The sequence below is a fragment of the Amia ocellicauda genome, unplaced genomic scaffold, assembly GCF_036373705.1.
Source record: "Amia ocellicauda isolate fAmiCal2 unplaced genomic scaffold, fAmiCal2.hap1 HAP1_SCAFFOLD_173, whole genome shotgun sequence".
Classification (NCBI taxonomy): Eukaryota; Metazoa; Chordata; class Actinopteri; order Amiiformes; family Amiidae; genus Amia; species Amia ocellicauda.
In genome coordinates, this window is record NW_027102736.1 from 68,050 (window position 1) to 90,000 (window position 21,951).

The window sequence follows — 21,951 nt, forward strand, 5'->3', positions numbered from 1 at the left end:
ATTGTGTACCCAGCGTATTAAATTGGTTATTAAAAAGACTTGGTTATATACTTCCTCTTGGTTTTTCACTCTCCCTTTAACATCACTAATTTTAGCTTCCAGGGTTATTCGACCGGACCGTCCGGTAAACCAAAGGTGGTGGCAGCTACATGCTCCTCTGTCAAATCCAGTTAGGACACGACCTTACTAGGACAGGTTTCGTTTCAGTACATATTGATGATCCTGTACTGTTATCCTAACCAACAAAGGCAGATGTGACAAATTAATGCATAACAATAATATTAGTAAATTGGGTTTGATGTATAAAATGTTGTAGATTATGCAATAGATCTCAACGTAATTTACTGACAGACATCACTCTTTATCACTTTCACTTTTGAAGGAACTGCTTTGTATTCTGTGTATTGTTTTATTGTAGTGCTGCTTCCTTTCTTGGTCAGGTTTTACTTGCAAACGTGATTTTATTCTCAATGTAAGCTCAAAGTCAAATAGTTTAAATAAGAAAACAATGTATTGAAATGAGAACATCATGAACCTGTATAATTGTGCTGAAGGACAAGCACTGAAAGCAGAGAGAATTTTGTGTTTGGCATTGAATAGCCTTAAAGAAAACTATGCCGTTTTTGGAAACTTTCATATTTAAGTTGAATGTAGGCAAAAACATTCCAGTCACTCTGAAGAGAGAATACAGTTTACTGTTCGAATAAGTAGCCCCTGAATTGAAGATAAAAATCAAAAGTGCTGTTCATAATTAGTTTACACTTTTACATCAGATGTCTTGTTTTTGCGTTCCAAATTGAGGAGTTGTGGCATATAATGTAAATGAAGTTACTTCACTAGTAGTGTGATTTCTACGTTGTGTATGTGTGTTTGTATATATGAACTCATACATTTTTTAAAGATTGTATTTGGAAAACAAATTCAGGTATAGCACGTGTCCCCCTTTTGAATGGGTTCTATATATAACATTTTAAAACGAATGGTTCTGTGTAGAACGCTATGTTTGGGGGTTCTTCATGTAACCCCTTTGAAGGGGTTCTACATAGAACCATAAAGGGATCCACCAGAGCGATTACTCGAGGAACCCTTTATGGTTCTGTGCAGAACAATTTCTTCTAAGAGTGTGGAGTGTCGCCACACAATTTCTCTCAGAGGGCTTTTGACCAATGGCAATCCAATCCTGAATGACGTCACCACTATCCTGTTGTACTTTATGCGAGAGATGTATTAAGTAGTTTATAATGAGAAGAATAACAATAATCACCTGTTTTTCATAGTTGCCTATAGGTTTTGTATCCATTGTCTCCTTCATATTAGGAAAGGAAGTTGATCCATAGCCTACTCAGAGACAACTGAGAGTTGGTCTCTGAGCAGCAGCACAAAGGGGTCGAGTCTCTCAATGTCCGTGTGTTGGAGATATTCCACCATATTGGTCCCAGCCTTTAAAACAATGTTAATGAAAGGTACTCACAGTCATTTTAAATATTACATCCTGTAGTGTTTCCTTTCAAAATATAATCTTATTATGACTTGAACTAAATAAATCCTTTGACCCACTAATACCAAATTACAGTTAGGGGGGCCACAGGTGTGATTTGAAAATACGATCTTCCATGTCTTTCTGTTGTGTTTTGACCTGGGGATCTGTAATTGTCCAAGTGGCTACTGCACATGTACTTATTTAATATTAAATGTGTTATTTAATTAGGCTTGGTTCTGGTGAGCATGTACAAGACGTCAGCTTTTTAAATAACTGTGTGTATTGGATCATACACATTTTAGAAATACTCTCACAAACTTCCCGCATTGGTACCTCACCAGGGAGGTAGAAAACAGCAATAGCATTGAAAAAGTGTGATTGTAGTTCTGCTCTTCTGCAATATATTTCTACAAGATCAAGAACGGGCTCTGAAAACACTGAGGGTACAGGACGAGGACAGCGAAGCAATGAGCAACACTTGATACAGGATAAGAGCAACGGATACTTAGAATTTATAGGTGTAGGCCCCGTAGTAAAATATTCCCATCCGTTTTCATGGTACAATACTTTGATAATGACCCCCAATAGTCTTTCAAATGCCTGAATATCTGATAAACATTTTTTTTTCTGAATTGAAAACCCCAGCTGGCTATGCATTCGTTTGGCACCATATAACATTTCGGAATCTGTGCATTCTTTACCCTTCCACAGGCGGTACACACTGGCAGCAAAACATAAATTGTTACCTTGGTTTATGTCTATTATTTTACTAAATAATATACCTTTTAAGCGCCTCCGCGCACCACCACCACCTTGCATATTTCTAATCACAGTGACCGTTATTCGCAAACTCACATGTGATAGAATTTTGTTGTGACTTTGTAGTAAATTAGCTATGCTCTCTAAGAAATCTGCAGCGTCCAGCTCCCCCACATTTCGCCTCCTCGATTAGAAAGGATTATTTATTGACCCCGAGCTCGGTCTCAGCTGTACAAAATCATTAGGACCCACATTGTGTGATATTTCATTTAGCAATCCTTGCACAGCTCCATGCACAATACGGACAGCATTCATATAAGATTGTACCAGATCCAGGTTCACAAACCTGAATTCTTCATAAAACTCCATAGCCCGAAACCTATTAATTTCTCGGTCATAGCGACGAATAATCTCCAAAAACCCCCGAGGAGGGTCCCCGCCAACGCCACCCTCAGCCATTTGTTCATCATTTTCATTATTCATCTCTAACATTGCAGCATCACCACCCCCGAACTGATTATCATTGTTATTAGCTACCGATGCTAGTTCCTTAGATACATCCTGATCTATATATTCCTGAATTTCCAAGTTTACCGGATGGCCTCCCGTCTGGAGAGTGTGCAACAGTGTCTGTGACCGTGCTAATTGTGACACATTTGTTCTAAATTTAAGCCTACGCAGCATTCTTTTCGCAGCATTAATTTTATTTCGCATTACCCCCCTAATTACACAAGCAGACTGACAGATTTTGTGCTTCTCCTTTTTCATTGTTTGTCAATTGTTGTTTTCAGAATTGGTTGTTTTTTGTAACAACCCTTCTCGATCTTGCAGAGACTGATTGATTCACAGTGTGAATTACAGATTCATCAAACTCTCATCAGAAACGGGTCAATTCCCTATTTGTTTTAACAAATTTGTCAAAACATGTATTTTGCACTGAGCGGTGTTTAACGCCTCCACAAGCTGACTGCATATCTTGCTAAACACCAGGGCCCTACAATCACCAGGGGTCTGTATGTCAACACAGGGTGATTGATCACATTTCATCTCAGTATCCCCACTAGTGGTGGCTTTAACCGTGCTTTTACCCCGTTTACCTCTTTTTACAGTAGCGGAGCTCGGTCGGTTCACTTTCACACATTGCACCCCCACATCGGTGGTGTCGTGTGCCACCCGGTTTGTCTTACTCAGGGCTTTTCTGGGCGCTGTGTTTCCCCTTTGTGTGACTGGTGGCTGTCTCCCCCGCTGTAGAACGGACCTCCCTTTATCAGCACGATCGGATCTCTTCAGCTGTTTTCCACTTGACACGCCTCTCAAGCAGGGCAATGCAGGCTGTGCCGCATTTTTAGCTATAATAAAACAAACATGTCAATTACACTTTATACAGTGACTTTTCACTACATTTCGAACAAATACAAAATATAATATTATTATTATTATTATTATTATTATTAATAACATTGGTAAAAACGGTGAATGTTACACACCTCCATTCAAAGTTTGCTCTGTGACTTGGGGTGGGTGGGGGAGTGTGTAGTTATGTGGGTTAAACAACTGTCAAATCAAAAAACAAACATTGGTCACATAAATGTACACGATATTATGTTTTAGAAGATGTAATTAATTCATAATATGTAACAACTTGTTCTATGGCATACCATGAAATCTGAATAAAACTGGCCATTAAACACATTGCTTTGGCCCACCTTCAGAACACGTGTCTCCTGCGGTTTGGAAGGCGCTGTTCGGGACGTAGGCGTTGGGGGTTGTGAGTTCCACTCTCCGTGGTCCCCTGCGGGGTGCTCGGCCCGACAGTCTCGGCTCTGTTATTCTGTGCTGTAATATCTCGGTTCTCTCTCACCTTAAATTATACAAACCATGAACTATGCATGATATACTAACACTTTTAAACCCAACTCTATTACTATAAAAAACATTCTTACCATCAATACATGATAACGCATTTACTAGCTCTTCCTCATCAAATGGACCCCAGTCAGATGCCATTATGAAGAGTGTGTCCCTTCATATATTATATTGGATGTGTAAAATTAACTGCTTGGAGCGGCTTATTTATGGGGGGGCAAAATGGTATTTCATAATTTTTCTAAGAATCACACAAAATTGTATTCCACATAACATACCAGGAAACCGCCAAAAATGTTGTTCTTATTACAGAATTCAGTTGGGGCGGTATGTTGGGGTGTCTATTTCACTCCGATAAAGTTGATCTCCAACAGACATCTGTATCTATGCGTGCTATGGTCATGGTCTCACGTTCAAAACAACGTGTACACACTGGGTGAGGTGACCATTTGGAGAGATAAATTGTTATCACATATTTGTTATGGACACGAGCCTAATGGGTACAAATGACTGTACCCACGTGGCACCCATACACGCACCCAACTCCGCCCACACTCCTCCTCCTCCTCTGTAGAGCCACTGCCCCCAATTTACCCACGTGTCCCCACACACGCCCCCAACCCCACCCACACCCCGCCTCCTCTGTAGAGCCGCCGGCCACCATTTACAGTATAAAGAGCATGCTGGTAAACACAGAAAACATGTCACCCGTTCGGGACAGAACAGGTCTGCGGTAACTGGTGGAAACCCCCATAGCGCACTATGGCTACACCAGCTAAGAAGACACCCCCTAGCGACCACGCTGCTGATGAAGATGCGGGGGCACCTAACACAAAATTAAGATGGTCGGAAGACAGGGACCCAAAAGAGGTAACACTTTATTTTACTTTAAAAACGTGTTTAGAATATTATTATTAATTTTAAACGTATGCCGGTGTTTACATGCTGTTAGGCCGTATGTGTGTATATATAAATTTCAATGCAAAGTGAATTTAAATGCATGTTTTCTTCTTTGTATGTTTATCAAAAGAATAGTGTCAGCGCTCCTCCTCCGAGCCCCAGGGATGCTCTCCCAATGTCTGATGAAGACGAAGGTGTCAACACTGGTGATGAGTCTGAAGATGATGACAAGGACCATGAACATGGCAGGGAGGATAAAACCTCAGACACTGATGATGGATTTGGACCATCAATGGAAAGAGAGGTAAATATACAGGTCCTACAACTGTGTTTAGTTGTGTACTTCTTTACTGACCGACACACATTACAGTTTTAAGTGTTATTTTCTTTTCTCTTCATTAGAATAGTGGAGTACCAGACACCAGTGATATGGATTCCTCTGTCAACTCTTTAAGACCCCGAACAAGATTGAACATTGCATGCTTCTGTTCTTGCCTTGCTAGAACCCACAAGAGTTTTGATTCAGACAGGGAAGTTCCGAGATATAATTGTAAAAACTATGATGATCATGTAACACTAGTGATGACACACACCATAAAGGGCATTTTTGCGCTAGTGTTACAACATTGTATTGGCCGTGAATTAGTTGATAAGTGTGAGGCCTGTCTGATAGGTGACCCCAGCCAAGCACAGCATCTCTGTCTAACTTTAGATCACGAGCAAGGGAGTGTCTGGAGTAGTGTCGCTCTTATATGTAACAAAATAAGTGTCACCCACTTTCTAAATGTTGTGTTATGTGTTGCACGTGCCCTATGTGGGCTATGCATCACCAGACAGACTGAGAAAGAAGTGAAATCTCTTTTGCATAGCTTAGAAACATGCACAACGGAATTAATGTTTAGTTCCCCCCCCCCGCTGTACCGAACCCATAACGAACCGAGACTTCAAAACCGAGGTACGTACCGAACTGTCAGTTTTGTGTACCGTAACGTTACACCCCTAACAAATGCTGTTAAACGGCATATTTGAAACAATACATTTTTGGGAAACAGTCGCGGCTATCTAAGTTTATTTATTCAACGTTGCAGAACCTGAAGGGGAGGGAGTCATATCTCAAAGGAGATCTGATAACACTTTATTTTAAGGGGCCAGAAGTATGCATTAGTTAAGCACAAACACACTTGTAATTAATTTTTAACTTTACATATTAGTCATTATTTATTAAACATTTGAAGGATCCACATTCATGCAATGAATAAACATAAACCTAGTAATTAATGATTAACCGAATGCACAGTAAATGCATTTTAGCCATTATTTACAACTTAGCAAACCATATATTATTGTAGTGTTATGTTGGGTGTATTTTGATAAGAGCATTTTAGCTCTGAGCTGAAGCACTGATCTAAAGAAGACCTCTCCCCCCACCAAAAGTTATCAGAGTTCCTTAACTCATCAGCTTGGAACTGGTTTACATCAAAGTGACAGTTTTGGGGAGGATGGCACCGAGAATAGGCCAAATAGTTTGGAATCCTGCTATGAGATAGGAGAAAGGGGCCTGTAGGTAATAAAAACTCTTTGAAGTGGACGAGAGCCGAAATCCCGACATAGAGCTACGAACCCGGGCCAACCGGCATTTCCAAAAGATGGCATGGATTGACATCAGTCATAAATCAAGCCCCCCTCCAATAGGACACTGGGGGCTGAAACCGAAATCCAATCTAAAAAAATCAAGAACCAATCACCTATTGATCTGACAGACTATAAAGAACAGCGCACGGTCTCTCTCTCTTACTCTCTCTCTCACCTGAACCAGAAACTCGCAACCTGTAGCTCTGTTGCCAGAACCGGAACCAGAAACCAACCAAGTCTTTGCCGGCAACAGAAGAATTAAACTGGGAGAAGGAGATTGAGCCGTACGAAGAATTCTTTTAAAGGACTTTATTAAATAAATAACTTTACAGACCCACCTGATCAGTGGAGTTTTACAGCTGGACAATTGACTAAGTCGACTGAATACGAAAGTGTCAGTCATTTAAATAGCTATTTGAGTCTTAAGAAACTTGACCCTTGGAACAAACAGGGCCCTGCTTTCCTCAAAGACTTTGTCTTCAAGTAACTACGGTGGAACCCTGCTTACAAAGAAGATTTTGTGCACAACCTTGGAGCCTTCAAACCAGTGGAAAATCTGTTTGGAAAAGACTCTACATTCGCGAAACCCCAACTTCCAGGTGCATCGACTGAGTGGAAGTTCTTGGACAAAGCCGAACCGGACTGCCTTTGTTCCAAACCACACGGACCTCGTGCCGTGTGCTGTTATCTGAGCCCGAAGCCAGAGAGGCCTCTCTGCGACGAAGTTCAGATAAGTTTAACAGTTTGGAGTTTGTGATTCATGACATTTAAGAAATCAATTAGAAATGTTAATCTGTGATTCATAACTCTAGAATGTGTAATATCATTTAGTTTTCTTAAATATAAATGTGAGTTGCATTAAACTGTTTTGTTGATAATTTTAGAAATAAAATCTGTCAACGCCGAGAAATATCTTCTCATTCCTGTTTAACTGTTTAGTCTGAAATTGACACAAGTGAATAGACATTAGATTATTGGTGGCCCTGCCTATCCTTAATCATTGAATAATAATCAGTTAAGGGAAATTGTGGTAACAAGTAATGATAGGATCTTTCTCTGTACCTAAACGTTAATGAGACTGATATATATATATATATATATAACGAGAAGTTACCTGACATAAATACTAACCTGCGTAGTTATTTAATGTCTGACTAACAATACTAATGAGAGACTCACCTTCGTCTTACTAACCGGTATTGTAGTCAATGTGTTTATAACCTTTTTTGTTTAAAGATTTGTGTGTTATCATATGCGATCCCATGGTCTTTGATTTGGTCACGGAAGTGATTTGTCTTTGATTTGTTGATCTAGAGTTGAATTTTAATTAGTTTTTCCCTTTTGTATAATTAGTGTAGTGCTACATTTAGTCTTTGTTTTTGAATAAATTTGACAATTTATATCTGTCTGCGTCCAATTATTACAGAAATTGAGTTCTACAAGACTCCAGGATTCGTGATAAGGTAATACTATAAATTCACTTCTTTAATTGAAATTTATAAGTGTACCTTATACATAATGTATCTATTAAATTAACTGAACAATATGAAGCTAGTAACTATGTTTAATTAGTGCTGGTTTTACAGTTATAAATTGCTCAAATATTGTAAGAAAGACAATTTGACCGCCTGTTCTAAAGTGAAAGTTATATTCACATTAATTATTGCACTAATTCAGTGATATTTATGTTTATTGGCCTAGAATAAGGCAATAATTATGGCTAAACTGCCAACAACACAGTACTAAAGAGAATTGGACTCCCTGTTGTAAAGATTTACACTAGGGGTGTCCCGAAGCACAATACCTTATTCGGAAAGGCACGGATAATGGCTTCAAAACCAATAACGAATAATTTTGCCGAATAATATGCGGCTAAGGCTGAGACAGTCACAGCTTGTGTTTGATGGATAACAGGTGAGCCAGGGGATCATATTACGAAACTTAAATGTCTGAAATCACTAGGCAATAATGTCCGTGTGAAATGAATGTGTGTAAACTTTAGGAATGAAATGAGCGCAAATCAAATAGCAGCTCTCTGCGCTTCTCTCTGAAATCAGAGCTTTAACGGGGTGCTTGAATATGATTTCACTTTTCTAACTTTAGTTAGTGTGTAATGTTGCTGTTTGAGCATAAACAACATCTGCAAAGTTACGAAGCTCAAAGTTCAAAGCAAAGGGAGATACTTGCTGTTAAAGAAATCGTTTTTAAAGGACTACAACAAACGGCTGGGTTAGTGACATCACTAACCCTAGAATTGACATAAACCCCGTCCCCTGAACACAATTCAGAGATTATCAAGACAGAATATGCTAATCAATGGGTAGAAGATAACTAAACATAGTCCAGTTAACATAATAGATGGTGAGGTACATTACTACACACAAATAATATGGTTTGCTAAGTTGTTAATATGAAAGAATGTTGATCCTTCAAATGTTTAATACATGTTAAATAATGGGTAATATGTCCTTACTAATCAGAATTACTAGTGTACTTATGCTTAACTAATGCATCATTCTGGACTATTCAAATACAGTGTTATCACAGTTCTTAATGACATGCATATTTTGGACATAGTCAGGTGCAAAAACAAGAAGGTTACTTTGTTGTCGGTGTTTGCGCAGAGGTTGCGTATGTTTGCGCACAGATAGCGGATAATCGCTCGCACCTTGGAACCTATTTCCGGGAGCGCGTTGTTGAGCCACCAGGCTCTGTTTTGTGCGGATGGGCGGCCGGAGCGCGTTAAGGGTTTTCTGTTACAACTTGTCGTTAATAACTAATGATCTTCGCATGCAAGTCAATCAATCAAAACTAACTTGAGCTGGACAATAACTTTATTCTAGAGCTGCTGTAAAGCCAAAACAATCTCTGTCACTTTCATTTCTTATCACTGGAAAGCTGCTTTCAAACAATTCATATTGTTAAAAGCGCTATATAAATGAAGGTGATTGACTTCCCTTGCATAGACTTTTTGTCACTGCTGGTTTTACTGTTCTAAATAACAGTAGGACTTAGCCTAGATTTAATACCAGATTTCTTTGTTTTTTAAGTTCAAATGTATTATTATGTGAATTGGTACTTAAGTAAATGGTGTGTGATTATATGCATGACATTCATTCGGTGACAGTGGAATACAAACAGTCTTACCGGTGTATTCTCAACATCAGTTTCATCTGAATCCGTATATCCGTGTATCATAACAGCTTCACATTATTTATTGGCCCCGACAGTGTAAAAACAAATTAAATGCATTAGATAGGTCTACTTACTGCTCACAAACTTGATAGAGGCAGCGTACACTGGCCAGCCATGTTTTGGCTTTTTCCCTTTCTGCCATCCCACAGCAGCTGAACAGTCAGTTTGCGGGTATCCATCGTCATCCATCTTGGTGTCATCATATTTACGTATGGCTTCGGTTTCCACCTCGCTATACATCCCAGCATCCTCCCCACTGACCCATTGGACCACTGCAAACTTTCTCATCACACCTTGGGCTTTAGAAGAGTTTGGCTTTTAGTGAATTTAGATCACGGCTGTTTCATCAGATCTCACATGGGAAGGTCACAGTTTTGTGTCTTGTGAGTCTGATTGTAGCGTCATGGGCATCATTTTTGCTTTGTAAGACCAGTTTGCCAGACACAGACATAATGCTAGGCCAGCTAAATGTCAGCTGCATGCAAGTTAGCTGCAGATCTGTGAAAGATTAGTACAATCGATAATGAGGGCTGTCGATTTAACGCGGTAATCTGATTCATTGACGTTAGTTGTGAGAAACTAACGCGATTCAAATATTTTAACTCAATTAACCCACCCGCCCCTGACCAACGTAGGTAGATTTGTGTAATGAAATAGATTCAAAACTGAATCGCTTGACAGTAAAAAAAGTAAATGTAGTCTAATGTTAACGGTATAATACCCATTCAACATAAACCAACAAATACATGAATCCAGTTCACGTTACCTAAATACACGAAGCAAGGGCAATATCAAAGTTGTTGCTGGCTCAGTTAGCTCCTAGCAAGGTAACCTTAACTCTTGCAACTGTTGTCTTATTGAACAAACCAACTACTTTGCTTATAAATTACTAAATGAACCAACCTGAATCAACACAAATCCCTGAGTAATAATTACAACAAGATACAATTATTCTTTCCTTCGGGGTGACGTTAGAAATCCATGTTTAATCGATCTGAAACCTCTGTTGAAACTTAAAGCAACGGCCCGTTTTACCGCTGTCTGGCTGCTTCAATGAGTCAGTGATCTGGATTTCTATTGGATCCCGCGCAGCAGTTCAAACATCAACCAATCGGCATATTGTATGGGCTTATGGCCCTAATGCACTTGCCTACATGTAGCGATGTGTTTTCTATTATGCAAAATGGCGAAACGAAAATTGTGTTGCTTTAACAGTTGCCAAGAAGAAAGAATGATTCCTCGTCGTACTCGGACCAGGTGGAAAACAAGGCAAAACTTGTTTTTCCAGCAAAGTTTTGGTCATATTGATAATTTATAGGCCCTAGAAATGTGTGTATTAAATATGATAAACTATAATATATTCATAAATAGGCATTATACTTATTGTTGAACATAATTGTACAAATAATGTTTAGTTTAAGTTATGTTAAGTTTTAAGGTTTTAAAAATGTGTTTAAAATGTTGTAAAATGCATTGACAAACATATCTGAAGGCGAGTAGATTTCCCACTACAGCTGGTCATGTTGTTTTTAAATGCTGCCCGTGAACTGAACAATGAACGAAGTCACCATATCTAAATATTCACAACAAACACCCTTTCGACATGAAACCAAGAAATGAGAGCAATGCTTTCACTGCTCGCCATAGCGTCTCAATGTTAGTGTCCCTCAGCAGGATATGTCGCCCATTTTAGGTTTACAGACATTCTATAAATTAGCAGCCTGGCATTAGTACTGTCAGTAAAATATTATGCATGGCTAATAATTTTATGTCATAATAATATATTCATCTGTAGCCTATGGAGATGGCTTCCATCTCAAGACACCAATATAAATCTAAGCACAACAGCAATGCTAAAATGTAATGTATTATTGTGTCTGTAAAAGTGAAAGGAGCATACAGGTAGATGGTGGGGTGGGTTGTGAACACTAGCTTTAATCTTGATGAACATCCTGGGAATTAATAACAGTCAAAACAGCTTGCCATATTGTTGAACAAGAATATCAACATTTAGAGTAAAACAGGTTTCTTTTGGTACACACTTTGCTTATGATCACTCAAATTTGGATTCTTTCCCATTTGTTACAGAATACCAACCAATCAAACCTGGTGTCTTCAGGTCCCTCAAATGACCATGTCACAGATGCCAGTTGGCTGAACATCCTCGCATTTTCCATGAAGCACAATGTAACAGAGGCTTTAATGGAGGACCTACTGAAGCTGTTAAGGTTATGTAGTGGGGATGCTGCAAGCATCCCAAGTAGCAAGTACATGCTAGAGAAGGAGTTTAAAGATTATGTAGACAAATCAGAATACCATCTGTGAGACAAAGTTTAGAGCTGGGTCAATTTTTTATTTGTATACCTTTGAGGAATCAACTTCAAGCTCTTTTGGAGAATGAGCCTATTCCAAATATTTACAATGACCAAAACAGATGGAATAACAGATTTTTCAGATGGGAAGTTGTACAAATATCTGAAATCAGTTAGTGATTCATTCTTTTCCCTGTCTTTCAATTGTGATGGAGTGCCAGTGTTCCAGTCATCTAAATACAGCATATGGCCCTTACTATGCTCTGTTAATGAATTACCCCCAGAGGAAAGAGATACAAATGTCATACTATGTGCCTTGTGGTTTGGGTCATCAAAACCACAAATGACTAGCTTCCTCAAACCTTTTGTGGAGGAATGCAAAAGTCTTGGACAAACAGGTCTTCAGTGGCAGGATCCAGTAGATCACTCAATCAAAACGACAAAGGTCTATGCATTATGTGCCATATGTGATGCTGTTGCACGACCTTTACTGCAAAATTTCAAGCAGTTTAATGGAGAGTATGGGTGTGGGCACTGTCTTCATCCAGGTGTTCCTTAGAGATCATGACACAACTGTGCAAATAGGTGAGATTGCCAAAAATAATGAACAGAGCATTTTGGGCATAAAAGGGCCATCTCCAATTGTGGACTTGCCAGATTTTGACCTGATCAATGGCATGGTCCCTGATTACATGCATTGTGTGTTGCTGGGGGTTTGCCGGCAAATAGCCACTTTATGGTTTGATTCCAAAAGCTATAGTAAACCATGGTATGTTGGTTTGAACACTGTAACAGTGGATGTAAATCTTTTAGCAATCAAGCCTCTAAGCATTTTTTCCAGAATCCCACGGTCTATTGTTGAGCTAAGGTTTTGGAAAGCTCACGAATGACAGAACTGGCTTTTATATTACAGTTTGCCAGTCCTGGAGGGGATACTTCCAAACAGGTATCTTTGCCACTGGGCTCTACTTGTGGAGGGTGTGAGCATTTTGCTAGGTTCAGACATTAGCCAAGAGGATATTGACCATGCTCATGAGGCTCTTGAGCTTTATGTTAAATCAGTTCAGTCTTTGTATGGCGAAGATCAGGTGACCTACAATATGCATTCACTTCTGCATTTGACTAAGAGTGTTGAGAATTTGGGTCCTCTCTGGGCCCAGTCTGCTTTCATGTTTGAGAGCTATAATGGCTACTTGCTCAAGCAAGTCAAAAGCAGTAATGCAGTGCCTCAGCAGCTTTGCAAAAGAGTAGCATGGTCTCGGGCATTGCCACGCATAGCTAAGGCCTGCTCATCCAATGATGTTTCACCTGAAATTAAATCATTCTACACAGAAATGACCTCTGGTAAACGTCATGTAAAGAATTATACTAGATATGACTTGCACTTGGAGTGCCAAAGATTAGGCCAGTGTCTGAAAATAATATGAATGCATTGCATGCATTGCTAGATGTACCTGGGACATATAAGAACATATAAGAATCACAGTTTTTTTTAGGAAAAGGAAAGGATCCAAGTGCAGGCTTTAGAGTTGAAGCAGATAATCCAATAAGGGCAAAACGAGAGAGCATAAACAGGGACAGTCCAGGTCAAACGATCAAGCGAACAGGCTAGTAGAGAGATCCGAAAGGGGTAAACGAGAGAAGGAAGCAAGAGGTCAAAAATACACGGGAAGGCAATCAAGAAACAAGGCTTAGAATTGATTCAGGAGAGAATGCAAGACTTCGCGATGAATCTAGGAAACAGAGGGGTACTGTGTACTGTGAAGGAGAGAGGGATTGAACGAGGTGAATGAAGGATTGACCAATGATAGGAGAGGAGGACAGAACAGGTGCACCTGGTAGGGAAGAATGTGGAAAGACTGGTTTGACTGGACAAAGGACAAGAGAAGCACTAAACTAGTATTTGGGAGAGGGAGACCTCTGGTGGTGAACTAAGGTAGAAGCAGGGGAGACCGTGACAGTCTCCAAGGTTCTCATCGTAAATAACAAACAGAAATCAAACTACCTTCTGGCCTGACCTTCTAGCTTGACCTTATCTTTCTTAAGTATACAAGAGAGATTAACAGGTGTGAGAAAAGAATTTCTAACTTTCCTTCCACACATACATACATACATACATACATACATACATACATACATACGGAAAATAAATAATAGAATTTTGAATCACAATAAGATGTTATCAAGTACAGAAAAAGAAAATGTAATAAAATGTGATCTTAAATACATACAAATAAAGAAAATTGGTTTACTATTTCCAGATTCCTTTTTTGAAATACAATGACATGCATTACAAATGAGTATTTACATTATATTTACAGCCGGTGCTCGTGTGTCACTGTGTCCCTCAGGCTGTGGTAGGCGCTGACATATTGGGCAGCCAGGGTGGCTGTGTGTCCCTCCCCCAGGAGGACTGACCGTTTTTCTTTTTTCTAAGTTTTGTCACAGGTTGGGTGGGCATCCATTATGTTGTTACAGAATGTGTCCCTTATTTTGGGCTAAAGCTTTCCGTGGAGGGGAACGTGGATCAGTTTGTACCATTTTTGGGAAGATCTGCCTTGTTGGGGCGGAGCTGTGATCCAGGTGAACAGCAGATCGGGCATAGGTGGGCATGTGGGCAGAGGAGTAGGAAGGCCGGTCAAGCAAATAAGCTTGCTAAGGTACACAGCAGCAGCAAGCAGCCCCCACATCCAGCCAGCCAGCCAGTCTGGCTAGCAGTGACTGAGTGGTTGACAGACGGCAAGCAACGGAATGTACGTGCTCTGTGATGTCATAGCAGTCAGCTGAGAGAGGCTCGTGATGTCATCGCTGAGCTGTCTGTCTGTCTGTCTGTCTCTCTCTCTCTCTCTCTCTCTCTTCCTCTCAATTCAATTCATTTGTATTGTCAAAGCAATTGGACATACATACATACATACATACATATATACACTCACCTAAAGGATTATTAGGAACACCATACTAATACTGTGTTTGACCCCCTTTCGCCTTCAGAACTGCCTTAATTCTACGTGGCATTGATTCAACAAGGTGCTGAAAGCATTCTTTAGAAATGTTGGCCCATATTGATAGGATAGCATCTTGCAGTTGATGGAGATTTGTGGGATGCACATCCAGGGCACGAAGCTCCCGTTCCACCACATCCCAAAGATGCTCTATTGGGTTGAGATCTGGTGACTGTGGGGGCCAGTTTAGTACAGTGAACTCATTGTCATGTTCAAGAAACCAATTTGAAATTATTCGACCTTTGTGACATGGTGCATTATCCTGCTGGAAGTAGCCATCAGAGGATGGGTACATGGTGGTCATAAAGGGATGGACATGGTCAGAAACAATGCTCAGGTAGGCCGTGGCATTTAAACGATGACAATTAGCACTAAGGGGCCTAAAGTGTGCCAAGAAAACATCCCCCACACCATTACACCACCACCACCAGCCTGCACAGTGGTAACAAGGCATGATGGATCCATGTTCTCATTCTGTTTACGCCAAATTCTGACTCTACCATCTGAATGTCTCAACAGAAATCGAGACTCATCAGACCAGGCAACATTTTTCCAGTCTTCAACTGTCCAATTTTGGTGAGCTTGTGCAAATTGTAGCCTCTTTTTCCTATTTGTAGTGGAGATGAGTGGTACCCGGTGGGGTCTTCTGCTGTTGTAGCCCGTCCGCCTCAAGGTTGTACGTGTTGTGGCTTCACAAATGCTTTGCTGCATACCTCGGTTGTAACGAGTGGTTATTTCAGTCAAAGTTGCTCTTCTATCAGCTTGAATCAGTCGGCCCATTCTCCTCTGTCCTCTAGCATCAACAAGGCATTTTCGCCCACAGGACTGCTGCATACTGGATGTTTTTCCCTTTTCACACCATTCTTTGTAAACCCTAGAAATGGTTGTGCGTGAAAATCCCAGTTACTGAGCAGATTGTGAAATACTCAGACCGGCCCGTCTGGCACCAACAACCATGCCACGCTCAAAATTGCTTAAATCACCTTTCTTTCCCATTCAGACATTCAGTTTGGAGTTCAGGAGATTGTCTTGACCAGGACCACACCCCTAAATGCATTGAAGCAACTGCCATGTGATTGGTTGGTTAGATAATTGCATTAATGAGAAATTGAACAGGTGTTCCTAATAATCCTTTAGGTGAGTGTATATATATATATATATATATATATACATACATACATAAATCCATACATGCTAGAAAGTCATTACTATGTTATCTTAAAGGCTAACTAAGCAGAACATATATCATTATAGAACAGAGTTCATAGGTCAACACATGGTTTTAGGGAACAGGCACATAGGTCAAACCGTTTGACATTGTCTCCAAGGTTCTCATCGTAAATAACAAACAGAAATCAAACTATCTTCTGGGCTGACCTTCTAGTTTGACCGTATCTTTCTTAAGTATACAAGAGAGAAAAACAGGTGTAAGAAAATAATTTCTAATTTTCCTTCTACACATATATACATACATACATACATATGTAGCGTTATGTTGGGTGTATTTGGATAAGAGCATTTGGGCTCTGAGCTGAAGCACGGATCTAAAGAAGACCTCTCCCCCCCCAAAGTTATCAGATTTCCTTAGCTCATCAGCTTGGAACTGGTTTGCATCAAAGTGACAGTTTTGGGGAGGATGGCACCGAGAAGAGGCCAAATAGTTTGGAATTCTGCTATGAGATGTCTGGAGAAAGGGGCCTGTAGGTGATAAAAACTCTTTGAAGTGGATGAGAGCCGAAATCCCGACATAGAGCTACGAACCCGGGCCAACCGGCATTTCCAAAAGATGGCATGGATTGACATCAGTCATAAATCAAGCCCCCCTCCAATAGGACACTGGGGGCTGAAACCGAAATCCAATCTCAAGAACTCAGGGACCAATCACCTACTGATCTGACAGACTTTAAGGAACAGCGGACAGTCTTTCTCTCTCTCTTTCTCTCACCTGAACCAGAAACTCGCTGCCACAGCTCAACCTGTAGCTCTGTTGCCAGAACCGGAATCAGAAACCAACCAAGTCTTTGCCGGCAACAGAAGAGTTAAACTGGGAGAAGGAGATTGAGCCGTACGAAGAATTCTTTTAAAGGACTTTATTAAATAAATAACTTTACAGACCCACCTGATCAGTGGAGTTTTACAGCTGGACAATTGACTAAGTCGACTGAATACGAAAGTGTCAGTCACTTAAATAGCTATTTGAGTCTTAAGAAACTTGACCCTTGGAACAAACAGGGCCCTGCTTTCCTCAAAGACTTCGTCTTCAAGTAACTACGGTGGAACCCTGCTTACAAAGAAGATTTTGTGCACAGTCTTGGAGCATTCAAACCAGTGGAAAATCTGTTTGGAAAAGACTCTACATTCCCGAAACCCCAACTTCCAGGTGCATCGACTGAGTGGATGTTCTTGGACAAAGCCGAACCAGACTGCCTTTGTTCCAAACCACACAGACCTCGTGCCGTGTGCTGTTATCTGAGCCCGAAGCCAGAGAGGCCTCTCTGCGACGAAGTTCAGATAAGTTTAACAGTTTGGAGTTTGTGATTCATGACATTTGAGAAATCAATTAGAAATGTTAATCTGTGATTCATAACTCTAGAATGTGTAATATCATTTAGTTTTCTTAAATATAAATGTGTGTTGCATTAAACTGTTTTGTTGATAATTTTAGAAATAAAATCTGTCAACGCCGAGAAATATCTTCTCATTCCTGTTTAACTGTTTAGTCTGAAATTGACACAAGTTAATAGACATTAGATTATTGGTGGCCCTGCCTATCCTTAATCATTGAATAATAATCAGTTAAGGGAAATTGTGGTAACAAATAGGATCTTTCTCGGCACCTAAACGTAAATGAGACTGATATATATATAACGAGAAGTTACCTGACATAAATACTAACCTGCGTAGTTATTTAATGTCTGACTAATAATACTAACGAGAGACTCACCTTCGTCTTACTAACCGGTATTGTAGTCAATGTGTTTATAACCTTTTTTGTTTAACGATTAGTTAAACGGAATGTACGTGCTCTGTGCTGTCATAGCAGTAAGCTGAGAGAGGCTCGTCATGTCATCACTGAGCTGGCTGGCTGGCTGGCTCTCTGTGTGTGTGTGTGTGTGTATGTGTGTCTCTCTGTCTGTCTGTCTGTCTCTCTCTCTCTCTCTCTCTCTCCCTCTCAATTCAATTCATTTGTATTGTCAAAGCAATTGGACATGCATACATACATACATACATATATATGGAAAATAAACAATATGTGTACATCTCTTTCGGCATTAGTGGTGCCCTCACAGATGTGCAAGTTACATGACAGACAGACAGACAGACACACACACACTTTCACACACAGACAGACAGACACACACAGAAACACACACACATACTTTGACAGACAGACAGACAGACACACGCATATTATGGGTCTTTGTTGGGTAGTGAAATGGAGAGCATCAGTCGCAGTGTGGGTAATGTCAGGGAGCCAATCATAGTCCCCGTTATTTGCATATCGTGGCGCAAAACATTCTGGGAAAAGCAACTAAACACGTTTAGTCATGTATTTGTCCATAGTTTACACATGAGATGAAAGAGACAGTATGACGTATTGAGCACCTGGGATTCCTCAAGTGTATGTGAGGGGCAGAGGAACCGGATCCCAAGTGTGCGTCCCAGGTGCTATAGGTTTCAAAGCATGCAGGGGAATAGGCACCCCACCCTGACACATAAAGAAGACTGGATAGGGAGATATAAATAGCAATGGGGAGACTCTTGTACTTGGTGTGGCTCTATCCATATAGTGGGGCCAGCAGCCACTTAGCAGGTGCAGCAATAGAAGCTCAGCCTGGGGAGACTGGATTTAGCATTTCCTCTCCATTTTGATAACTATCCATAATCATTTCTGCAAAATACTTCTATGATACCTATGTATGTTTTTTACTTGTACTATATTATACTATCAAGTATCAGTGTACACATACAATGTGACCTGTTACATTAATACAGAGGCCACGGAAGGCCAGATCACTAATAGCCACTGTCCCCTGATATTACACTTTTTTACAATCACTTTGGCACTCATTTCAGAACCTTGATGTCATTTTTCAAAACTCTAGACACTAAACTCACACCCGATGATCAAAATGCACATTTTTCAAAACTCTAACACTTTTTTACAATTGCTTGGATACAATACACATCAACCTCAGATCATTTGTTCATTGAACTAAAATGACACAACTTAACATCAAAGTATTACCATTTCAAAATGCAATTCACACATTACATCTGAGATCACTGTCTATTCATTTCATTACAAAGATCTAACTATCAATTGATACAGCTGCTCAAAATGATAAGTGACTGTTGCATTACTCTTAATGCATAATTTTATGGAAACTGACAAACAATATTCCATGTTTCGATCATGAAAGTTTCAGGATAATGAGATCCATTGACACCAATAACCGAGGAGCATGAACCAGTTGGACTACATTATCTATGGATGTAATATTTCATCATCATTCATCATCATGTAGCACTTTTCCACACCATGTTTTCAGTGTGGAAGGAAAGTTAGAAATTCTTTCTCTAATACCTGTTTTTCTCTCTTGTATACTTAAGAAAGATAAGGTCAAGCTAGAAGGTCAGGCCAGAAGGTAGTTTGATTTCTGTTTGTTATTTACGATGAGAATCTTGGAGACAATGTCAAACAGTATGATTGAAGTGCCTGCTCCCTAATCCATGTGTTGATCTATGAACTCTGTCCTATAATGATATAAATTCTGCTTAGCTAACTTTTAAGATAACATAGTAATGACTTTCTGATTATAACCAGCTCTTTGATTTTTGTATATAAAAGCTCTGACTGTTAAAATGAAGGCAGAGCGACTTTGGGATCTACTTGAGTCACTGTTCCTCTCCACGCTGCATGTATTAAAGGCATTGCAACTAACGCTCCAACCTGGTTGAAGATGATTGTTCTTCCACATCAGATTTGACATTACTGTATGTATGCAGGCCCTTGTAATTGCTTTTCCAATACTGCCAACTGGTTATTGATGATTGATTTCACATTGTGGTACGAGTATCGAGTGAAATGAGTGCTATCCACCCCAGCAACACAGTGATAACATGGAGCCGGCAAGTCATCCAGGTCACAATAGAGGTCAAGCAGTGGGAGGAGGAAGACGTGGTGGTCAAAGGAATGGAAGGGGACATGCACCCCTTCTGAGAGGTGGTCGTGGGCCTCGTCATAGAGGAGGGCTTAGGCCTCACCAGAGAGGCAGCCATGGGCCTCATTTGAGAGGTGTTGGGGGAACGTGGTAGAGGACAAGGCCACGGACCAGACAGCGGCAGCAACAGCAAATAGTGTCCAGTGAAATCCGAGAAATAGTTGTAGAGCATGTTGTAAATCATGGCATGACCATGACTGAGGCAGCTACAATGATTCAATCAAACCTCAGAATCAACTCAGGATCAACTGTGGCCTCAATCATCAGAAATTTCCGTACTGAGAAGCGGCAAGTCTTCAGCATGCACTAAACATTAGGCTACTCTCAATTGTCAAATGACTGTATACTGCATACCAATGTGTAGCACAGAGTATAGTGTGCCTTTTGAAAGAAATGCAGACAGAGTGAAGCAGCTGATGACTGAGTATGTTCAGGTATGTTCAGTTTCAAGATGCCTCTTGTGAAAAATGGTTGTGAGAACCTGAACCTGAACACAGGGCTGATGGAAATTTAGAAGTACAGTAATCAATCCTTTGTTTTGCTTTTTACACTAAGCCAGGTGAGGAACACTGCAGTTGACATTTTACTGTAGTTTTGTTCTTTTTTGTAGCTAATTATTGTTGCATGGATTCAAAGAAACCTATGGTGTGATTTGATTGTATTGCATCAATACATTTCAGATTTTGTTCAATGATTCCACTGTGTCTGTAGTATTCTCTCTACTAGTCCTTTTACAGTGATGTATTTATGTGTAGTACCATAATGAAACATGTATCACATATTTTGTACTACAATATTTAATGATTGTACGAACAACTACACAGTGAAACTATCGGTATCTTCTGTGTTACTATGTTACTATGGTATTTCATGATAAATGAGTTATTTGAACCAACAAGTCTGCAAGTGCAAGGTTTCTTTAAAGATATGAATGCACAATGCAATGTTTTGAACATTGGACAGCCTGTGTTACAAGTGATGACCGTTTTGAGTTTTGTGTCTAGTTTTGAAAAATGACATCAAGGTTCTGAAATTAGTGACAAAGTGATTGTAAATAACTGTATATTCATCCTATTTAATGTGCTCTTTTAAAATGTACTTTTCTTTTTTATGTTGCCATTTCTGTTCTACCAATGTTTCAGTTGTTAGCCAAAGATTGACAGAGTACATCTCATACACACAGGCCAGACAGCAAGGATTTCTTTTTGAAATTCAATTACAAATGCTGCATGAATTCATCAATACGATTAGAGCTCCTGAAAACTCACTCTACAGCATCTCATTAGCAGTGAAAAGAAACCAAGAAAGTTGGGACAGTCGACTGTTTACCACTATGTAACATCACCTTTTCTTTTAATAACACTTATTAAGCACTTGGGCACTGAAGACACCACTTGGTTAAGTTTAGCAAGTGGGATTTCCCCCCATTCATCCATTATGCATTTCCTCAGCTGCGCAACTGCACAGGGCCTTCGTTGTCTTAATTTGCACTTCATAGTGCGCCACACATTCTCAATTCGGAGACAGGTCAGGACTGCAGGCAGGCCATGCTAGCACCCGCACTCTCTGCCTACGCAACC